The sequence below is a fragment of the Hyaena hyaena genome, unplaced genomic scaffold (assembly GCF_003009895.1).
Source record: "Hyaena hyaena isolate Hyena2069 unplaced genomic scaffold, ASM300989v1 scaffold_401, whole genome shotgun sequence".
NCBI classification, from domain to species: domain Eukaryota; kingdom Metazoa; phylum Chordata; class Mammalia; order Carnivora; family Hyaenidae; genus Hyaena; species Hyaena hyaena.
In genome coordinates this window covers 468627-491418 of record NW_024081030.1, presented here as the reverse complement: position 1 = coordinate 491418, position 22792 = coordinate 468627, and the positions used below count along the sequence as shown (strand labels likewise).

At 37.5% G+C, this 22792-nt stretch overlaps 1 pseudogene; it reads left to right on the top strand.

The window, feature by feature from the left end:
- The first annotated feature begins 329 nt into the window (after nt 1-329).
- On the top strand, nt 330-22396 carry LOC120244983 (annotated as a pseudogene).
- Nucleotides 22397-22792: the final 396 nt, after the last annotated feature.

Below are 22792 nucleotides of genomic sequence, written 5' to 3'. Positions count from 1 at the left end.
AGAGAGAAAGAATCCCAAGCAGGCTCTGCACTGTCAGCACAGAACCCAACATGGGGCTCGAACCCACAAACGAGGAGGCGATGACCTGAGCCAAAGTTGGATGCTTAAATGACTGAGCCACCCAGGCGCTCCTAAAAACCTACAATATGTTTAATAGGGACATTCACAAGTACTAATTTACAAGTACTAATTGAATGACTGTTGTTTGCTGGACACTATTTAAGGCACCAGGGATAGAGCAATGAACAGAAGTGACAAAACGCCTTACATTCGTGGAGCTTATATATTAACTGGGGGAGATTAGGGTGATATATGCTGTGGCATCAGAGATGCTCATTATTGGAAGGAATCTGGGATATCAGAGTTTAATGCCTTATTTGATGTGGGAATTTCCCAGTGTCAAATCACTGGCATCTGCCAGGACTGTCAGTGACATGCTGCTGACTCCCAGGGTGACTGCACACCCAGTTTCATCGGTGCATGGTCCATTAGGTGAGGTTGTTTAGTTGGCCAAGTTACCCCCTTCTATCTGATGACTCTAATTACTTCTCAGGAGCACACAGAATATGACCCTTGCTCCCATTCAGTCTATACTCCACACTGTCGCCCAACCAGCACTGTAAAGGTAAATCACCCAAATGTCTTCATTATGCACAAAGTACTCCACTGACTCCTCATTTCATGGAATAAGCACCTGGCACATTGTAGGGGCTTCCAAGGTCCACACTGATCTTCCCTCCCTCCTCTCACCACCAGTCTCATGACCTATCTGGCCTCATCTTGTACTTACCTCCCACACACTGGCCTTATTATTCCTCAATCCATACTCCCTGGCACCCACCCCCTCAAGTGTTTGCACTTGCCTCACCTGTTGCATGATGTTTTAACTCCATGGCCCCATTTCCTCCAGATCTATATTCAAATGTCACCTACCCTAGCCATCCTTTCTGAAGGTGTACTTCACCTTGCCAACACACCCTAACCCTCTTCTCTGCCTTATTTTTTTTTCCTCTTTACCACTTACTATCTTCTGTTAGAGGATATATTTTTTAATATTTTTTATTTAGTTAGTTTAATGTTTGTACCCCATTCCATAAACCATGTCAGTATCACATGGACAAGGGAATGGTTATTTTGTTAATTGCTGAATTCCCAATACACAGAACAGTATGCCTGGCACAAGATAGGACTCAAATATTTATTTACTGAATGAATGAGAGAAGTAATGAAGTTATGTCTTCTCTTTTATGTTCGTGGTCAACTCCCAGGTCCCCTCTGGGCCTGATTTTCTTCAGGCCAAACTGTCCAAGGGCCTTCATCTTCACTGAATTTGGTCACCTGGACAGTGACCCCTTCAAGTTTGATCTTCAGCGATTTGGTCACTGAGACAGTGACCCCTTCAAATGTGATCTTCAGCGATTTGGTCACCGAGACAGTGACCCTTCAAATGTTTGGAGGCTTCTGCAGTGGCCACCAGTTATCTGTGACTCTGCCTCCTGCCTCAAGGCCTCCACAAGGCTTGTGTCTTTAGTTTGAGGACCCTTCTTGCTCTATGTTTCTCCTTCTCCAGATTAATCTGACCAGCTTTGCTTCCTCTCCATGCTGTAAACAGAGCAGACAGGCAGGGTGCTCTCTAGGAGTAATGCCTATGACAAGGAAGTCAAATCAGGAGGGGAAAGAGCTGAGAAACCATTGCAGTCTGGGGTCCAAGGCAACTTCACCAGTAATAATGTCAACACTGCATTGAATTCCCCCCAGAAGTCTGTATACTTCTCAAGTGACTCAGAGCTCACAGAGTGAAAGAGTGTGACTAATGTGAACTCTCAAAACAAAAGCTGGGTGCGCTGACTCAGAACTTTATGAAGCGATATAAGGAATGGCTGAGAAATCAAAGCACAACATGGACAGACAGAAGATTTTTGACGTATGGATGGTGTGGCTGCAGCATCAGTCTTTACTACACAAAACCCACAATGGCCATCATAGCAAAAGAATGTCTTCTAATGTCAGTAAGACCCATGGAAACACTCAGAGCTTGAGAACATATGCTGTGCCTGCTGAAATATTGCTCCCGTGGTAGAAGTATATATATGCTTAGTCTTGCCATGGCCACAATGTAGGTGAAATGGACATCCCTGCCCCTTGACTTTGGGTTTAGCCAAGTAACTTGATTTGGCTGATGTGACATTGGTAAATGTGGTACAAGCAGAGGTTTGAAATGTGTTTATGTGGTTGGGTTTTGTGCTCTTGTGATATTGCCATCACCCTGAAAAGTACATGGTTAGGTGTCTTTTGCCCGTTTAGCCTGGACTCCAAAATGAAGCCTGAGGACCGAAATCTGACCTGCAGTCTAGATCCACACTCAGCCAACACCAGCTGAGATCATCTTCATCCCTACTACATGCCCATGACTAAGAAAAATAAATATTTGCTTCTGTAAACCACTAAGATTTTGAAGTTGTTTTTATGTATTAATGTGGTAAAAGCTAAGTGGGATATAAGATTTGGGAGTGTTATAGAGTGAACATCCCCCTCCCCCCATCCATATGTTGAAGCCCTAACCCCCAATGTGACTATATTTGAAGATAGAGTCTTTAGAGGCAGTTAAGATTAAGTGAGGTCATAAGGGTAGGGTCCTGAACTGACAGGACTGGAGGGCTTATAAAACCAGAGAGAGATAGGGGCGCCTGGGTGGCTCAGTCGGCTGAGTGTCCAACTTCGGCCCCGGTCCTGATCTCACAGTTTGTGGGTTTGAGCCCCGCATCAGGCTCTGTGCTGACAACTCAGAGCCTGCTTCAGATTCTGTCTCCCTCCGTCTCTTCCCCTCACCCACTCATGCTCTCTTTCTCAAAAATAAACATAAAAAAAACAATAACAGCGATATCAGAGCTCTCTCTCTTTCCCTCTCTATGTACACACAGAGAAAAGGCTAGTAAGAGACACAGTGAGTGGATGGCCATTTTTAAGAGAAAAGTGAGACTTCACTACACACCAATGCTGATGGGACTTTGATTGGGCACTTCCAGCATCCAGATCTGAGGGAAAATACATTTCCGCTGTTAAGCCATTTAGTCTGTGTTATTCCGTAATGACTGCCAGAGCAGACTCATACAGAGGTCATCAGTTGATGGAATTGTTTTTGGTACTACAGCTTGCTTTTCCTCTTATTGAGATTTTATGTCAATTTGCTTAATGTCCAACTTAGCAATTTTATCCATCTTTTTATGAGTTAATTTGCATTTCATCTCCTTGAAATCATTTTAAGAATGTTCATTTTGGGGCACCCGAGTGGCTCAGTCGGTTGGGCAATTGGCTCTTGGTTTCGGCTCAGGTCATGATCTCATGATTCATTGGTTTGAGCCCCACATCAGGCTCTGCACTCACAGTGTGGAACCTGCTTGGGATTCTCTCTCCCTCTCTGTCTGCCCTTCCTCCTCCTTTCACTCTCCCTCTCTCAAAAATTAATAAGCATTAAAAAAAAAGAATGTTCATTTTGTTTTGGTTCTAGTCTCCTGCTTCTGAAACTAATATACGTTATCTCTTTATCTATCTAACTATTGATAATCTATACTTTAGGTAAATTAATTGTGGTTTATTCATATAATGGATATTTATAATATATTACAGAACAGTGAATATAAATATACGTAGCAACCTGGATAAATCTCAAATATAATGTTGAGTGCAAAATAAAGTAAGTTGCAAAAGATACACACAGACGATATCATTTTTTATTGAATTTAAAACATGCATAACATTACCATACATGATTTAAGGGATACATACATATGTAGCAAAAACATAGTTATGTGTAAGGAAAATAAATATCATATTTTTAAAAGTTATTAACTTTGAGTAGGTGAGAAGAAGATGTCATGAAGAGGGTTAGTATAAAGGCAGCACCTACCATGGTTTTGTTTCCTTTGGTATCATTTTCTAAACTGGGTACTGGCATATACAGATGGTCATGATATTCATGTTTAGTAAAAATAAATGTCACAAGTACAGGTCTTTTATGTTAAGGCACATATCAGAAATTTTTAAAAGAATGCATAAATTTTTACAACTGAAACAGAATCTGTTCTGTTCAATGGAAAGACTTGTTCATGAAAAAGACCCCTGACATATAATTAATGCACAATTTAAGAAAAGATGGTAAGTATTCACATAGATTTAAAATAATTGTAAATTAATTTAAGTCATCAAATAAAAGATCAAGGTTTCACTTTCTTTTAAGGATCTAGCAATGATTTTTTTTCTATAAAACAAACATTTTGGGGTGCCTGAGTGGGCTCAGTTGGTTAAGTGTTTGACTTAAGCTCAGGTCATGATCTCATGGTTCATGGGTTCAAGCCCCACATCGGGCTCTGAGCTGACAGCTCAGAACCTGGAGCCTGCTTCTGTTTTTGTGTCCCTCTCTCTCTCTGCTCTCCCCCTGCTCCCACTCTGTCTCTCTCAAAAATAAGCATTAAAATTTTTTTTAAAAAAATACAACATTTAGAACAGAAGGATTCAAAATTGTTTAAAATAGGTGGGTAGGAAAAGGTATATAAGACAAATATGAAGAAAAACAAATTGAGCTTCATAATATATAATCAAAACAGAATTCAGGAAAAGGAAAGGGTTCATCTAGCGGGCAAAAGAACAAAGTGGCAAGAAGGTATATTGATAATGGACACATGTGCATCCAACAACATGCCTCAAATTATGTGCAATAAAAACTGACAGAATTGCAGGCAAAATATGTATATCAAGAATTCTTATTATAGAATTAATGTACCCCACTCAATGAGCCTTTGCCTTCCAAAATGCATGGTTCAAAGTCGGCTCTGCCTGACAATATGATGAATTTCAGAAAATACACAGTGTTTACAAATGCAAAGGAGTGATAGATTTTATTAATAATAAGATTATGTCAACTTTTCACAATAATATTTATTAATTAACCAATAATTTCCACACTGATTTAAAATACTACCCTTATCATATGCTATCTTTTTCTGGCCTTTCTTTTCTCTTCTGTTGATATCTATATCTTTTGCACTGGTAAAAGATGAGGCCTTGTATGAGGCAAAAGCATCTCATATTTCTTTTTCTTTTCTTTTTTTTTTAATGTTTATTTATTTTTAGAGACAGAGTGTGCAAGCAAGCACAAGCAAGGGAGGAGCACAGAGAGAGGAAGAGAAAGAATCCCAAGCAGGCTCCATGTTGTCAGCATACAGACTGATCCAGGGCTCCATCTCACAGGTTGAGATCATGACCTGAGCCAAAATCAAGAGTTAATTGCTTAACCGACTGTGCCATCTAGGCACCCCAATACTTCTCTTTTTCAACATACTTTTGGAAATTTGTATACCTTTTTTTTCTTTTAGAAGAAAGTTAGAATCATTGCCAATTTTTTAAAATCCTGTTTGGATTTTGACTGGCATTGGGTTTTCCAGGTAGGCAAATGCATCATTTGTAAATAATAATAAATCTTATTTCATATTTTTGTTCTTTTTGTATCATGTCCTGACAATGTTGGTGATAATGGGCATCCTTGATGATAAAGGCTACAGATTTCAAATGGAGCTTCTTTATTACCTTAAGAAAGTATTTTTCTTACTGTGTACTAGAACTTTTTAAAAACAATAAATGAATATGACATTTTATCAAAATACTTTTGGTATCTGACATTACCTTATGGTTTTTCTCCTTTGACTTGCTAATATGAACAATACATCTCCAAACATGGAATTTAATAGTAATTAATACTTTTGAGTGCTTACTATATGCTAGGCTTATAATAAGTGCTTCACAGAGTTACTTTTTTTTTAAGTTCATTTACTTATTTTTGAGAGAGACAGAGAGGAAGAGAGAGGGGGAGCTGGGGAGGGGCAGTGAATGAATTCCAAGCAAGCTCTGAGCTGTCAGCAGAGCCCAATGCGGGGTTTGAACTCTTGAACCGTGAGATCATGACCTGAGCTGAAATCAAGAGTTGGACACTTAACCAACTGAGCGACCCAGGTGCCCCCACAGAATTACTTTTTTTTTTTTAACGTTTTATTTCTTTTTGAGAGAGAGAGACAGCTTGAGAAGGGGAGGGTCAGAGAGAGAGACACAGAATCTGAAACAGGCTCCAGGCTCTGAGCTGTCAGCACAGAGCCCGACATGGGGCTCAAACCCACGAACCGTGAGATTATGACCTGAGCTGTAGCCAGACACTTAACTGACTGAACCACCCAGGCACCCCATGTTTCTTAAATCCAACATATGAATGAAATCATATGGTATTCGTCTTTCTCTGACTGACTTATTTCAGTTAGCATAATGCTCTCTAGCTTCATCCATGTCATTGCAAGTGGCAAGATTTTATTCTTTTTTTATGGCTAATATTCCTGTGTGTGTGTGTGTGTGTGTGTGTGTGTGTGTGTGTGTACATACCACCTCCTCTCTATCCAGTCATCAGTTGATGGAAACTTGTGTTGGTTCCATCATTTGGCTACTGTAGGTAATGCTGCTATAAAATATTGGGGTGACTACCCTATGATCCAACAAGTGCACTACTATGTATTTACCCAAAGAATATAAAATCATTGTATCCTTGGTTCACATATATTTTTGTGAAACTTGTTAATTTGAATTTTTTGTATGATTACAAAATTGTATCTTTTCGGTATAGCTTAAAGTATTCATATTTGTTTATATCTTCCTTTCCATTCTTAATGTTATATCTGTTTTTTCCTTTTCTTTTTCCTTACTTTATCAAAAATTTCTTTTATCAGGCTTTACAAAGAACATAATTCTATGTATATCTTTCACTATATATCTTTTTGGGTTTCTAATTCACTCATTTCTTTCCTGGCCACTTAATTACTTTCACTTGAATGGTTGAAAAATTTGTTTGGCTGGTCTCTAGATTTCTGAGTTGAATTATTAAATCGAATAGCCTATATTATCTTTTCCTTGATTACTTGTACTTAACGAATTCTTCTCCACCTCTACTGATGCTCTCCTGATCCAAGTCTCCATCATGTTTTACCTGGATTATTACAACAACCTCCCACCTGATCTCCCTGTTTCTATTCCTTTTGCTATATAGACAATTCTGGAGTGATCCTTGTAAAACCTAAGTCATATCATGTTAATCCTCTGCTCAAAACCTTTCACAGGTTTCCCATCCACTCAGAATTAAAGTTAAAGTCCTTGTGGTAGCCTAAGAGGTACTATATGATTTGACTCCACATTATTTCTCTGATCTCCCTTTATGCTAATTTACCCATTGCTTGTTCCACTATCAGCTTCCTCAGGGTCTTGGCACTTACTAATTACTTTTCACTCTAGAATCCTGTCCTCTCAAAGTCTGTATGACTGCCTCCCTCCTTTCCTTCAGAACTTTGCTGAAATGTCACTTTCTCAGTGAAGGCTTCCTTGACCACTATATACAGAATAGTATCCATTCTTTGATCATTCTCTGTCCACCTTATTCAGTTTTATTCTTATTCACAGAATTTACCACTGTCTGAAATATTATACATTTATTATATGTTTATTATTTTGTTCCGAGTTCATCTTTAACTATATAACAAGAGATAAAAAGATCCTGCTTTTTAAAAAAATTTAAATTTATTTACTTTTGAGAGACGGGGGGAAGGGGCAGAGAGAGAGAGGGAGACACAGAATTCGAAGCAGGCTCCAGGTTCTGAACTGTCAGCACTGAGCCCTATGCAGAGATTGAACTCACAAACTATGAGATCATGACCTGAGCTTAAGTTGGCCACTTAACCAACGGAGCCACCTAGGTGCCCCTAAAGATCTTGCTTTTAAAAGTCTGTAATTTTTGTTTTGATTTCCACTTTGACTTAAAAGTTGTACAGGTTTTTTTTTTTAATATAAAATAGCTTTTAAAAGTATACTTCAGTTATCAGTTCTGTGTTTTTGCACTGAGTTTTGAGAAAATTGATCTTTATAATTTTTTACTTGGGAAATTGAAATTTTCTATGAGGCTTATCACATGATTCTTTCCCATAATGATAAAAAAAAAATCAGAAAAATTTCCCTAGGCATAAAATTACATTTGCAGATACCTATCCATCTATCTATCTATCTATCTATCTATCTATCTGTAATCAAAGTGGTTAAATATGTTATTCATATATGGCATTTTTGCCTGGGTAGAGGGCAATAAAGTTTCCAAGTATTATTTTGTTTCTATGAATTATCCCTCACGTTCTAAAATTTTTATTTAAATATTTTGAACATTTTTCTTATTATTTTTTTAATATTTATTCGAGAGAGACAGAGAGAATGAGTGGGGGAGGAGCAGAGAGAAGGGGCACCTAGGAGCTAAAGCAGTCTCTGTACTGACAGCAGCAAACCCTATGTGGGGCTTGAACTCATGAACCTTGAGATCATGATCTGAGCCAAGGTTGACTGAGCTCAACCAACTGAGCCACTCAGGAGCCTCACTTTTTTCTTATATTTAAAATCAACTTTCATAAGGTATAGGTTGCACAATAAAACATTATATATTTTAAATTATATTTCCATGAGTTTTGCCAAATGTTCTCCATGTACCATCACCACAGAAAAAGGTATAAAATTTTCTTTGTCTCAGATGTTCCTCATGACACTTTGGAGTCAATATCTCCTAAACCCCCACCCAACACAATTATTGACCTGATTTCTATCATTATAGATTCATTTTCCCAGAGATAGACAGATGGTATATATGCTCTTGTCCTAAGATCTTCCACTTAGTATACTGACTGTGAGATTTATTTATATTGTTACGTGTATCAATATATAATTGATATATATATCTCCCTGGGAAGAACAAGAATTAAAAAGTATTTCATGTGGAAATGATGCTCAGCGTCACTCATCATCAGGGAAATATAAATCAAAACCACACTGAGATACCACCTCACGCTGCTCAGAGTGGCTAAAATGAACAAATCAGGAGACTCTAAATGCTGGCAAGGATGTGGAGAAATAGGCACTGTCCTGCACTGTTGGTGGGAATGTAAACTGGTGCAGCCCCTCTGGAAAACGGTGTGGAGGCTCCTCAAAAAATTAACAAAAGAACTCCCCTATGACCCAGCAGTAGCACTGCTAGGAATTTACCCCAGGGATACAGAAGTGCTGACGCATAGGGGCACATGTACCCCAATGTTCATAGCAGCACTCTCAACAACAGCCAAAACATGGAAAGAGCCTAAGTGTCCATCAACAGACGAAAGGATCAAGAAGATGTGGTTTATCGATACAATGGAATACTACATGGCAATAAGAATGTGAACTCTGGCCATTTGTAGCAATGAGGACAGAACTCGGTGTTACACTGAGTGAAATAAGTCAGGCAGAGAAAAACAGATACCATATGTTTTCACTTAAAAGGGAAACAGAAGAAACTTAACAGAAGACCATGGGAGAGGAGAAGGGGAAAAAATAGTTGGGGAGAGGGAGGGAGGCATACCATGAGAGACTCTTGAATACTGAGAACAAACTTAGGGGGATGGGGGAGAAGGGAAAGGGGGTGATGGGCATGGAGGAGGGCACCTGTTGGGATGAGCACTGGGTGTTATATGGAAACCAACTTGACAATAAACTATGAAAGAAAAAAAAAAGTATTTCATGTGTACCACAATTTGTTGGATGGACACATACAGAACTGTTTCCTAACTTGGCTATTATAAATGAAATACTTATAAACATTTATGTACAAGTCTTTTTGTGAAAAGTTGAATTAATAATTCTTAAATTACTTGAAATGGTATGGTACATGTGTGTATAAGCAAACTTTTTAATGACTCTGACATTTTATTACGGCAGAAGTATATTATGATCATTTAACTCATTCCACGTGTCCTTGCCAATGCTTAGTATTCTCAGTCTTAAATTTTAGCTATTCTTATTACTCTGTAACCATATCTTATTGTGGGTTTTAATTTTTGATTCCCTAATGACTAGTGATAATTGAGTATCTCTTTATGTGTTTATTGGCCATTTGTTTATCTTGCTTTGGATAATTTCTATTCAAATACTTTGTCCATTCTTTATTGGGCTCCCTGTCTTCTTAGAGAGTTATATAGGAGATTTTTATATTGTAAATAATAGTCCTGCTTCCTTTTTGGACACTGTTTCATTCACTCATTCATGTTTCTCTTCCTCTTGAATCACTTCCTCCTTGTGAAGCCTGATGCCATGTCATGAGGCCATTAAAGCAGGTTATGGAGGGGCCCACTTTCTCTGTCCAATACCAGGAATGGAGTCTGTCAACAACCAAATAAAGGAGCCTAGGAGAGACTTCTTTAGGCCTGTTTGAATCTGCATATGATTCTAGACTCAGGTGGGAGCTGGACTATAAAATCATATATTTGTATCTATCTACATATTTATCTATGTGGAGAGGGACTCTGAGCCTGAACCACTCAGCTGAACCTCGTGGAGAGGGACTCTGAGCCTGAACCACTCAGCTGAACCTCTCCTAGACAGCATACCCTCAGAATCTGTGTGACATAATAAATCTTTGCTCTTCTGAGCTACATTTTGAGATAATTTGCTACACAGCTACAGATAACTAACATCCATCTTCAAGATAATAACCCAAGCTCAACACCAAAATCTGAAAAGCATATTCAGTGGAGTTGGATAGATGTGCAGACTTGATCTCACGTTGGAATCCACAGATCCCAGAAAGAATGCACTGTTAGATTTCTTTCTCCTGGTTCCCAACCCCAGATCAGATTAGGTGCAATGGCATAAACTGCTTCTACTCCAAACAAAATTAAGTCCTTCTGTTCTTTATTACTGAATGCTTTTTACCAGCAGCCTCTTTCTCTCGTTCAGTTCTCTCAGTTCTCTCTATCCTACGGTTACTCTTTCACATTATTCTTTCTGCCTCTAAGATTCTCATGGTGGGAAGAAACTATTAAGTCCATGCAGACCAACCCATAAGTTTGAATCTCCTCTATAACACTGCAGGTGGTCTTCTAGCTTATTTTTGAAGTTTTGATATCACTTTCTTCTGAGGTAGCTCATTCTATCTTTGGATCACTCTAATTCCTAGAAAATTCCTCCATTAGTGAGCAGAATTCACTTTCTCTGCTCTCCTGTTTCACTTGGCTCTCAAGAGATTCATCCTTGGGCCGACTCTCCAGGGAGAATTGGCTGTGACTAAGAGCACACTTCTGAAGCAAGGACTGGTTAGTAATTGTTGAGATTTCAAGAAAATTCTATTTTCTTTACTATGAAGTTCCTAGCTTGCCTTAACTTTCTAAGAGCCATCTCTTTACCTGGATCTATCCTAGACAATTAACAATTCACTCTCAAGAATGCCTCTGAAGTAGGAGGTAAGGCTCTTCAATTATTTGGATCCTCAGATATTTCTGCTCTTAATGAAACTTTTCTGGATATTCTTGTAATAGCTGCTGCATGTAAGTGATGGGGAGAGCTAACAAAAGTCTTGCCCTTGTCTGTGGCAGGGCTCTGAGCCAAGCACTATAAATCTGGGCTTCATCTCTCATACTCTGGCTTGCCAGGGCAATGGTAAGATTAATTGTTTCCATAAAGAGGGGTTGTTTTGAGACTTCCTGGAGATCTTGGCTCATCTGTAAATCTAGGAAGATAATATGCATGGTTTCTTGCCTTTACAGATATATTCAATGATCTGCCAGGTCCTATATAAAACCTTTAATATGGTCCACAAAATTACATATAATGTGGCACCTGACTATTGTTCCAGTCTGAATTCTCATTATGCTCTCCCTCCCACTCTGAGTTCTAGTCACATCAGCATTTTAAAAATTTGTCAGAATCTGCACGTTCTTCCAGTCACAGTATCTTTTCCACTGGTCTGGTCTCCCCTTATTCTCTATTTTCAGTTAAGTCTTACTTGTCTTCAGATCTCAGCTGAGCATTGCTTCCTCAAGGAAGCCTCACCAGACTATCACTCTCTGAGTCTAGTTATATTTCTTTCTTATTTGATTTTAAAGAGTGGTCATATCTTTCTTTCAGCTCACTACTTGTTTTAGTTTATATATCTGTTATTTGGTTAGTGTCTATCCCTCCTTAGACTGAAAGTTCCATTCACACAGGGATGCATCCATTTTGCTCTCCACTGTAACACTTAACATAGAATCAAGTATGGTAGATGCCTGGTTGGTATTTGAGGCATGAAGGAAGGGGGCAATTAGAACACAGTGTGATAAACCCTATCTTCGGAGTAGGCATGGGAGGTTGTAATCTAACCTAATCCAGATAGAAAAGCTTTCCTGGGTAAGTAATATCACTTCTAATATATTTATGTGTATATTCAGTTTCATGTAATTAGCTGTGTGATGTGAGAATGGGCAAGTACAAAATCTGTAGGGCAGGCTGACACACTGGAAACTCTCAGGCAGAAGTTGATGGCTCCTCATCAACTATTTTGCTTGTGTGTTTCAATACATGATCAATATATATGTTGTATATAAACTGTACCTTGCTAACAAAAGTATTCAACTATTCTATAATGTTATGCACAACCAAAGCAATATTTTTTTCTCAGTTTTACTGAGATATAATTGACATATAGTACTGTATAAGATAACATAATAGCATAATGATTTTTACCTATATTGTGGAATGATTACCATAATGTTTAATATACACTGTATCATACACATACAAATAAAATTAATGAAAAAAGTTTTTCCTTGTGATAACACTTTGGATTTATTCTCTTAATAACTTTATATATACCATACAACAATGTTAACTATGGTCATGCTTTACATTACATCCCTAGTACTTATTTATCTTATACCTGGAAGCTTGTAGCTTTTGACCACCTTCTTCCAGTTCCCTCTCCATCACTCTCTACTTCTGGTAACCACAAATTAGAGCTTTTCTTGAGTTAGGTGATTTTTTTCTTTTAGATTCTCTGTATAGGTGAGATCATACAGTCTTTGTCTTTTTCTGATTTATTTCACATAGCCTAATGCCCTCAAGATTCACCCATGTTGCAAATGGCAGATTTTCCTTTTTATGGCTGAATAAGGTTTCACTGAATATGTATTCACTGAAATCATTCATTGAAATTCATTCAACATCTTTATTCATTCATCTGTCAGCAGATACTTAGGTTGTTTCTATGTTGTGGCAATTATAAATAATGCTGCCATGAACATGGGGTGCAGGTATCAATTTGACATAGTGTTTTCACTTCCTCTGGATAAATACTTAGGAGCAGAATTGCTGAATCATATGGTAGTTTTATTTTTAGTTTTTTGAGGATCCTACACACTATTTTCCATAGTGGCTGCCGTGATTTAGAGTCCTACCAGCAGTGCACAAGGATTCCCTTTTCTATACATTCATGTCAGCATCTGTTATCTCTTTTTGATCACAGCCATTCTAACAAGTATAAGGTGATATGTCATTGTGGTTTTGAATTGGATTCCTGTGATTAGTGGGATTGAATACCTTGTCATGTGTTCTTCATACACTTGTTAGCCATTCATATATCTTCTTTGGGAAAATGTCTATTCAGGTCCTCTGCCCGTTTAAAAAGTGGATCATTTGGAGTTTTTGCTATTAAGCTGTAGGATTTCTTTATATATCTTGGACAGTAACCTCTTATCAATTGTATGGTTTGCAAATATTTTTTCCTATTCTGTAGGTTGTCTTTTCACTGTTGTTGATGGTTTCTTTTACTGTATAGAAGCTTTTTAGTTTCATGTAGTTCTACTTTTTTATTTTTTATTTTGTTGCTTTGCTTTAGGTGTCATATTCCCCCCCCCCCAATTATTATCGAGGCTGCTGTGGAGAATCTTTCCCCATATGTTTTCTTGTGGGAGTTTTATAATGTCAGGTGTTATATTTAAGTTTTTAATCCATTTCAAGCAAATTTTTGTGAATGGTGTTAAGACAGATGTTCAATTTCTTTTTTTTTTTCTTTTGCATGTGGTTATCTGGTTTTCCCAACATCATTTGTTAGAGAGACCATTATTTCCCTTTGGATTCCTTCTTGGCATTCCTGTCAAATATTAGTTGGTTGTATACGTGGGAGTTTAAATCTGAACTGTCTATTCTATTCCATTGGTAGTATGTCTTTTTTTTTTTTTTTTTTTTTNAGAGAGAGAGACAGTGTGAGCAGGGGAGGGTCAGAGAGAGAGGGAGACACAGACTCCAAAATAGGCTCCAGGCTCTGAGCTGGCAGTCAGCACAGAGCCTGACGCAGGGCTCGAACCCACGAACCGCGAGATCATGACCTTAAGCGAAAGTCGGACGCTTAACCGACTAAGCCACCCAGGTGCCCCAATAGTATGTCTTTTTTTTAATGCCAGTACCATATTGTTTTATCTGCTAGAGCTTTGCAATATAGTTTGAAATCAGGAAGTGCGATACCTGGTTTTGTTCTTCTTTCTCAGGATTTGTGGTTTCTCTTGTGGTTTCATACAAATTTTAAGGTTGTTTTTATCTATTTCTGTGAAAATTGCCATTGGAATTTTGATAGGGATTGCACTGAATCTCTAGATTGCTTTGGGTCATAAGGACATTTTAACAGTACTAATTCTTCTGATCCATGAACATGAAATGTCTTTACAGTTGTTTGTATCTTCATCAATGTCATTCAACAAAATCTTGTAGCTTTCATGGTTCAGATCTTTCAATTTCTTGGTTAAATTTATTCCTAGATATTTTATTGGTTTTCATGCTATTGTGAATGGAATAGTTTTTTAAATTTCTTTTTTCAGATATTTCATTGTTAGTGTATAAATTGCTAATTTCTGTATATTGATTTTGTATCCTGTAACTGAAATTTATGGATTAGTTCCAAGAATTTTTTGGTTTAGTTCTTTAGGATTTTCTATATATATGATCATATCATCTGCAAATAACAATTTTACTTCTGTTTTGAATGCTTTTTATTTCTTTGTTTTTTCCTTATTTCTTTAGCTAGGAATTCCAGTACCATATTGAATAAGTGTGGTGAGAATGGGCAGTCTTGTCTTGTTCCTGATCTTAGAAGAAAAGCTTTCAATTTTTACAACATTGAGTATAATATTAGCTGTGGGTTTGTCATACATGGCCTTTATTATGTTGAGGAATAATAACATAGTATTATTATATATACCCAGTCTATTGAGGGCTTTTATCATGAAACCATGTTGTATTTTGGCAAATGCTGTTTTTGCATCTAATGAGGTGATCATGTGACTTTTATCTTTCTATTAATGTGGTATATTACATTTATTGAATTGCATATGTTGAAACATCCTTGGATCCTAGGGATAAATCGCATTTCATTATGGGGTACGATCCTTTCAAAATGTTCTCAAATTTGGTTTGGTAGCATTTTGTTGAGAGTTTTTGCATGTATACTGATCAGGGATATTGGTGTGTGGCTTTCTTTCCTTGTAGTGTCATTATGGCCTCTGGTCTCAGGGTAATGCTGGCTTTGTCGAATGAGCTTGGGTGTGTTCCCTCCTCTTCAGTTTTTTGGAAGAGCTTGAGAAGGACTGTCATTAATTCTTAGAAGAATTCTAAGAATTCTTAGTAGAATTTGCCAATGAAGCAGTCTGGTCCTGGAGTTTTTCTGCATTGGGAGCTTTATGATTACTGATTCAATCTTATTACTTGTTATTAGTCTATTCAAATTTTCTCTTTCTTCTTGATTCAGTCTTGTATGTTGTATGTTTCTAGAAATTTCTCCATTTCTTCTAGGTTATCTATTTGTCGGCATATAATTGTTCATAGCAATTGCATATTGATCCTATGTATTTTGGTAGTATCAAATGTAAGGTCTTTCCTTTTTGATTAATTTGTCTTCTCTCTTCTTAATTTTGCTAAGGTTTATCAATTTTGTTTATCCTTTTGAAAAAACTGTAGTTTTGTTGATATTTTCTATTAATTTTCTGGTTTCTATTTCATTTATTTCCACTCTGACCTTTATTATTTTTTCCTTCTGATAAATTTGGGCTTAATTTTTCTTTTTTCTTTTTTTCTAGTTCCTTGAGGTATAAAGTTAGGTTGCTATTTGAGGCCTAATTTCTTAATATACGTGTTTACTGCTATAAAGCCCCATTCCAGAAGTGCTTCCATATCATCCCATAGGTCCATTGGGTATGTTGAATTTCCATTTTTGTTTCTTTTGAAATATTTTTTTATTTTCCCTTTGATTTCTTCTTTGACCAATTAGTTGTTCAAGAATGTGCTGTTTAGTTTCCACATATTTATGGGTTTTCTACTTTCCTCTTGTTGATTTCTAGTTTCTTACCATAGTGGTCAGGAAAGATACTTGGTATGACTTCAATATTTTAAAGTTTTCTGAGGCTTGTTTTATCACTTATCATATAATCTTTCCTTGAGAATATTCTGTGTGCATTTGAAAAGAATGTGTTTTCTGCTGGTGTTGGAAGGAACAATCTACAAATATCATTTGGTCTAGTGTATGATTCAAGTCCATTGTTACCTTGTTGATTTTCTGTCTGAGTGATATACCCACTGCTGAAAGTGGAGTATTAAAGTTCCACTAATATGGTATTGTTATCAATTTCTCCCTTCGGATGCTCGTATTTGCTTAATATGTTTAGGTGCTCTGATACTGGATGAGTATATATTAACAACTGTTATATCTTCTTGATGAATTGACCCTTTAATCATTTTGTCTCATTATTGTTTTTGGCTTAAAAGTTTATACTCTCTAAGTATAGCTACCTTTGCTTTATTTTGCTCACCACTTGCACAGAATATATTTTTCCATACCTTCACTTTGAGATTACGTGTGTCCTTAATGCTGAAGTAAGTCTCTTGTAGGTAGGCTACAGTTGGATCTTATGTTTTTTTTCAATCCATCTAGCCACTCTGTGCCTTTTGACTGATGAATTGAATCCATTTATACTTAGGTAATTATTGATACATGAGGAATTAGTAATGCCGTGTTTGCCTTACTGTTTTCTGGTTGTTTTGTATTGAAATTGCTTTTTCTATTTCTGCCTACCTCTGTAAACCGGTGAAATTCTATGATGGTTAAGTTTTGCTTCCCCCATTTTTCTTTTGTGAATCTACTTTAGATTTTTGCTTTGTGGTTACCATGAGGTTTACATAAACCCTGGTTCACTTTATGCCGATAGCAACTTATCTTCAATCTCCTACGAAGGCTCCACCTTTTGCTCCCCCTCTTTTTATGTCACACGTTTTATGTTTTGTATTCATTAACAAATTATGGTTACTATAGTTATTTTTAAAACTCTTTTAACCTTTATGCTATAGTTAAATGGCTGACCAACCATTCTATTTTAGAGGTTTCTAAATCTGGACCATATATTTTTCACCTATACCAGTGTGTTGTGTACTTTCATATGTTCTCATGTCACTGATTATTGTCTTTTCATTTCAGATTTGAGAACTTTTTTCAGCAATTCTCCCTCAGCTTTTGATGGTCTGGGAAAGTCTTTATTTCTCCTTCATCTCTGAAGAATAACTTCTCTGAATAGAATATTCTGGTTGCAGTTTTTATTTTCCAACACTTTGAATATGACATTCCATTCTCTCTTGGCCTGTAGGATTTCTGTTGAGAAATCCACTCATAGCCTAAAGGGGTTTTCTTTGGAGGTTATACTTTTTCCCCTGGCTGTGTGTATAGGATTCTTTCTTTCTCTTTGATTTGTAACAATTTCATTATAATGTGTTCTGGAGAAAATTATTATTTACATAACAGGGTAATTTATTAGCTTCATTGAACTTGGATATAAAGTCTTTCTCCAAGTTTGGGAAGTTCTCAGCTTATTTATTTAAATAAACTTTCTTCCCCCTTCTTCTCTTCTCCTTCTGGAATCCTGATTATTTAGATATTTGTACTTTTGATGGATTCTCATAGATTATGCAGGCTTTCTCTGCCTTTTTAATTTTTCTTTGTTCTCTTCTGTGTCATTTCAATATTCCTATCCTTTAAGTCATTTATTCTGTCTTTTGTCTAGTATATCTGCTAATACAGATGCTCTCTACTGCATCTCTATTTTATTCTATTTCTTCATTCTATTTTATTCTATTACATTCTTCATCTCATTCACTGAATTCCTTAGCTCCAGAATTTGGTTCTTTTTTATTATTTCTATCTCTGATAACTCAGATTGATCTTTTTCTTTTCTATTTCATTGAATTGTCTTTCTGAGTCTTCTTTTAGCTTGCTGAGTTTAAAAAAATTGTTAATGTATATTTTTGAGAGAGAGATACACAGAGTGCCAGCAGAATAGGGACAGAGGGAGGGGAAGATATAGAATCTGAAGCAGGCTCCAGGCTTGGAGCTGTTGCCACAGAGCCCGATGTGGGGCTCAAACTCAAACTGAGAGATCATGACCTGAGCCAAAGTTGGACGCTGAACTGAGTGGGCCACCCAGGTGCCCCATTAGCTTGCTGACTTTTTTTAAAGCAGCTATTTTGAGTTCTTTATCTGTTAGGTCATACTATGCACTTTTTAACTCAGATATTCGAGGATGATTGATATCTTTTGAGGAGGATATATTTCCTTGATTTTTCATGTTCCTTATAATTTTACATTCCTACTTTCACACTTGAGGTAGTAGACATTTCTTTAAATCTTTATGGGTTGCCTTCATATGAGGTACTGTTGATTGGTGCTGCTATATGTGGGTTTTCCTCAGCTTCTGAATGGGTAGACCTGCTCCACTCTTTTTTCTTCCTCTTGTGGCATAAATCTTAAGCTTTTACATCTTTTCTTGTTCTTAGAAGTCACCAGGCTTGCTGCTGGACGTCTCTCTTTGGTTTTCCAAAAAGTGGTGGTTTCTCCCTTGCCCATAGCCCTTTTCCATTTCCCAAGAGTACTCTGATTACTGGACCTCTATTGCCATTGCACCTGGCAGCACGTGTGTGTGTATGTGTGTGTGTTGGAAGGTGTGGGTTAGCACTCTTGGTGTAGGGTGCCCATAGACCCAGTGGGGAGATCTTAACGTGGCTGTACTCCCAGAGCTTTATCAGCAGAGTTCATGCTTAAGTCCTGAAGTAGTCACCATGAACTGCATTACTTTGATATTCTTATCTGCTTCTTATTCTGTCTTCCCTCCTCTTAATCATGAGTTCTCACCTCAGTGGGCTGCATGTTGTTGGATAGAAACAGGTTTCTCTAGTCATCACCACACAAGTAAGATAGCCAGGAACTCATCAATTTCTACCTCCTCCACAGGAGAGGTCACCATGGATGTACAGTGTAGCTCTCTGCAGTGTCTCTTTTGGTTGGAAGGGTGGCTCTGGCAGAGTTCTTCCCTCTCCACCATGACCAAACTCATATCTTTCCTGCTCTAGTGGTGTTCTAGAATCTCCCTTCAAGTTCTCTCTCACCCAAGGATATCTGTCCAGGTCAACTCTCCAGGCTTTTTTTCTTGGCCAGTGAGAGGGGGCACAGCTGTTTTGCTGACTCTAAAATCTTTACTGAAATTAAAAATCTGTCTGCCTAGTTTTAGATGCACTGGTGGGCAGGAGTCATCCAGGTCTCTTGACATATTAAACTGGGTCCCACACTTCCTACTGAGATATTTTGCTTGTGGATGAATGTCTAGTTGTTTTAAAAGGGGGAAAGGACTAATGTCTTATACCACCATGATGCTAATGTCACTCTCATTTTTTAATGTAAGCATTTATAGCTTTGCTCTTTAGCACTGTTTTCTCTGTACCTAATTTTAGTTTGTTGTGTTTTCATTTGTCTCTAAGTATTTTCTAATTTCCCTTGTGATTTCTATTTTGATCCATTTGTTGGTTAAGGATATGTTAATTTCAATAAATTTGTGAATTTTACAGTTTTTCCTTTGTTATTGATTTTTAATTTCATTCTGATGTGACTGGAGAAGACATTCTGCATGGTATCTGTCTTCTTAAAGCTACTGAGACTTAATTGGAGGCCTAACATATGGTCTGTCCTGAAAATGTTCTAAGTGCACTTGGGAAGAATATGTATGCTGTTCTTAGGTAGAGAATTCTGTGGATGTCTGTTAGATCTACCTTAGTTTATTCTATCAAGCCCTCTATTTGCTTACCTTTTATCTTTTGCCTAGTTTTATATCTATACTGAGAGTGGTGGTATAGTAAAATCTTGGACTATTATTGCAGGACTATTTTTCCCTTGAATTCTGTCAGCTTTGCTTCATATATTTTGATGATCTGTCATTAGACATGTAAAACATTTACGGTTGTAATATATTATTGCTGTACTGAGCATTTTACTAACATATAATATTCTTCTTTGCCTCTTTGAAAACTTTATAAAGTATACTTTGTTTGGGGCAGCCGGGTGACTTAGTCAGGTAAGCATCTGACTTTGGCTCAGGTCATGAGGTCAGAATCTCAGGGTTCAAATATTAGTTTGAGCCCTACATTAGGCTCTGCGCACAGTACAGAGACTACTTCAGATCCTGTCTCCCTCTCTTTCGGTCCCGTCCCTCCCCCTGCTCATGTGCAGGTGCACTCTCACTCTCAAAAGCAAACATTAAAAAAGTAGAGTATAATTTATTTGATATTAGTTTAGCCATCCCTGCTCTCTATTAGTTATGATTTCTATAGTATTTTTCCATATATAAACTTCCAATCCTTTTGTGTTTTGAGATCTAAAAAGAATCTTTTGCAGATAGCATAAAGAATCACGTGTTTTTATCCATTCAGCTAAGCTATTTTGGTTGGAGAGTTTAATTAATTTATTTTTAAAATAGTTACTGATGGGGCACCTAGGTAGCTAAGTCAGTTAAGTGTCCAACTCTTGGTTTCGCTCAGGTCATGATCTCACAGTTCATGACTTTGAGCCCCACATCAGGATTCACGCGGTCAGTGTGGTGCCTGCTTGGGGATTCTCTCTCTCCCCCTTTCTCTGGCTCTCCCCTGCTTGTACTCTCTCTTTCTCAAAATAAATGTGTAAAAAAATAAATAAAAAATAAAATAGTTACCAATAAACAAAAACCTACTTTTACCATTTTGCTATTTGTTTTCTAAATGCCTTAAAAGTTTGTTTCTCATTTTCTGGATTACTGTCTTCTTTTGTGATTAAATTTTTCAGTGGAATGTATAATTTCATTTCACATTTCCTCTTGTGTGTCATAAATCTATAGAAGTTTTCTTTGTGGTTACTATGCAGGTTACATTTAACATCTGAAAGTTATAATCTAATTTGAATTCACACCAGTTTAACCTCTTCTTTACAGCAGAGTTTGGTTGTTGATGTCACAACATTGCATCTTGATGTGCTGTGCATTCAAAAGCATAAAGGAACAGTTCTTTTAAATGTATTAGTTTGTTTAATTATACAAAAAGCCAAATGTGGAGTTAAACTCTGTTACAATAATACTAGCTTTCAGAATTTTTTTTTAAATTATTAACTTGGCCTTTCTGCATCAGGAAAGTCTCCCCTCCCACTGCCTTCATGTCTAAGTCAATCTCCCGAAGGGTCTGAACAGCTGTGGAAGCTTTTCATCGGAGGTCTGAGCTTTGAAACAACCAATAAAAGTCTGAGGAGCCATTTTGAGCAATGGGGAATGCTTACAAATTGTGTGGTAATGAGAGGTCCAAACACCAAGCGCTCCAGGGGCTCTGGGTTTGTCACACAGGCATGCCACTGTGGAAGAGGTCGATGCAGCCATGACTGCAAGGCCACAGAAGGTGGATGGAAGAGTGGCAGAACCAAAGACGGTTGTCTCAAGAGAAGACTGTCAAAGACCTGGTGTCCACCTAACTGTGAAAAATATTTTTGTAAGTGGCATTAAAGAAGACATTGAAGAACATCATCTACAAGATTATTTTGAACAGGATGGGAAAACTGAAGTGACTGAAATCATGACCGACCGAGGCAGTGGCAAAAAGAGAGGCTTTGCTTTTATGACATTTGACAACCATGACTCTGTAGACAAGACTGTCATTCAGAAATACCATACTGTGAATGACCACAACTGTGAAGTAAGGAAACCTCTATCTAAGAAGAGATGACTGGTGCTTTGTCCAGCCAATGAGGTCAAGGGGGTTCTGGAAACTTTGGTGATGGTCATGGAGGTGGTTTTGGTGGGAATGACAACTCTGGTTGTGGAGGAAACTTCAGCAGGTGAGGTGGCTTTGGTGGCAGTTGAGGTGGTGGTGGATATGGTGGCAGTGGAGATGGCTATAATGGATTTGGTAATGTGGGAAGCAACTTTGGAGGTGGTGGAAGCTATAATGATTTTGGCAATTACAGTAATCAATCTTCAAATACTGGACCCATGAAAAGAGGACACTTTGGAAGCAGAAGCTCTGGCCTCTACGGTGGTGGAGGCCAATACTTTGCCAGACCACAAAACCAAGGTGGGTATGGCGGTTCCAGCAGTAGCAGTAGCTATGGCAGTGGCAGAAGGTTTTAATTACTGCCAGGAAACAGGCTTAGCAGAAGAAGAGAGCCAGAGAAGTGACAGGGAAGCTACAGGTTACAACAGATTTATGAACTCAGCCAAGCACAGTGCTGGCAGGTCCTCACTGCTACATGGAAGACATGCTTTAGATGATACTCATGTGTATGGGCAAAAAATTCGATGACTGTATTTGTGACTAACTGTATAACAGGTTATTTTAGCTTCTGTTCTGTGGAAAGTGTAAAGCATTCCAACAAAGGGTTTTAAGTGTAGATTTTTTCTTTCTTGCACCCATGCTATTGATTGCTAAATGTAATAGTCTCATCACGATGCTGAATAAATGTGTTTTTAAAAAATAAATAAATAAAAATTATTAATATGAGGGGTGCTGGCTGGTTCAGTTGGTAAAGCATGTGATCTTGATCTCAGGGTTGTGAGTTCGAGTCCCATGA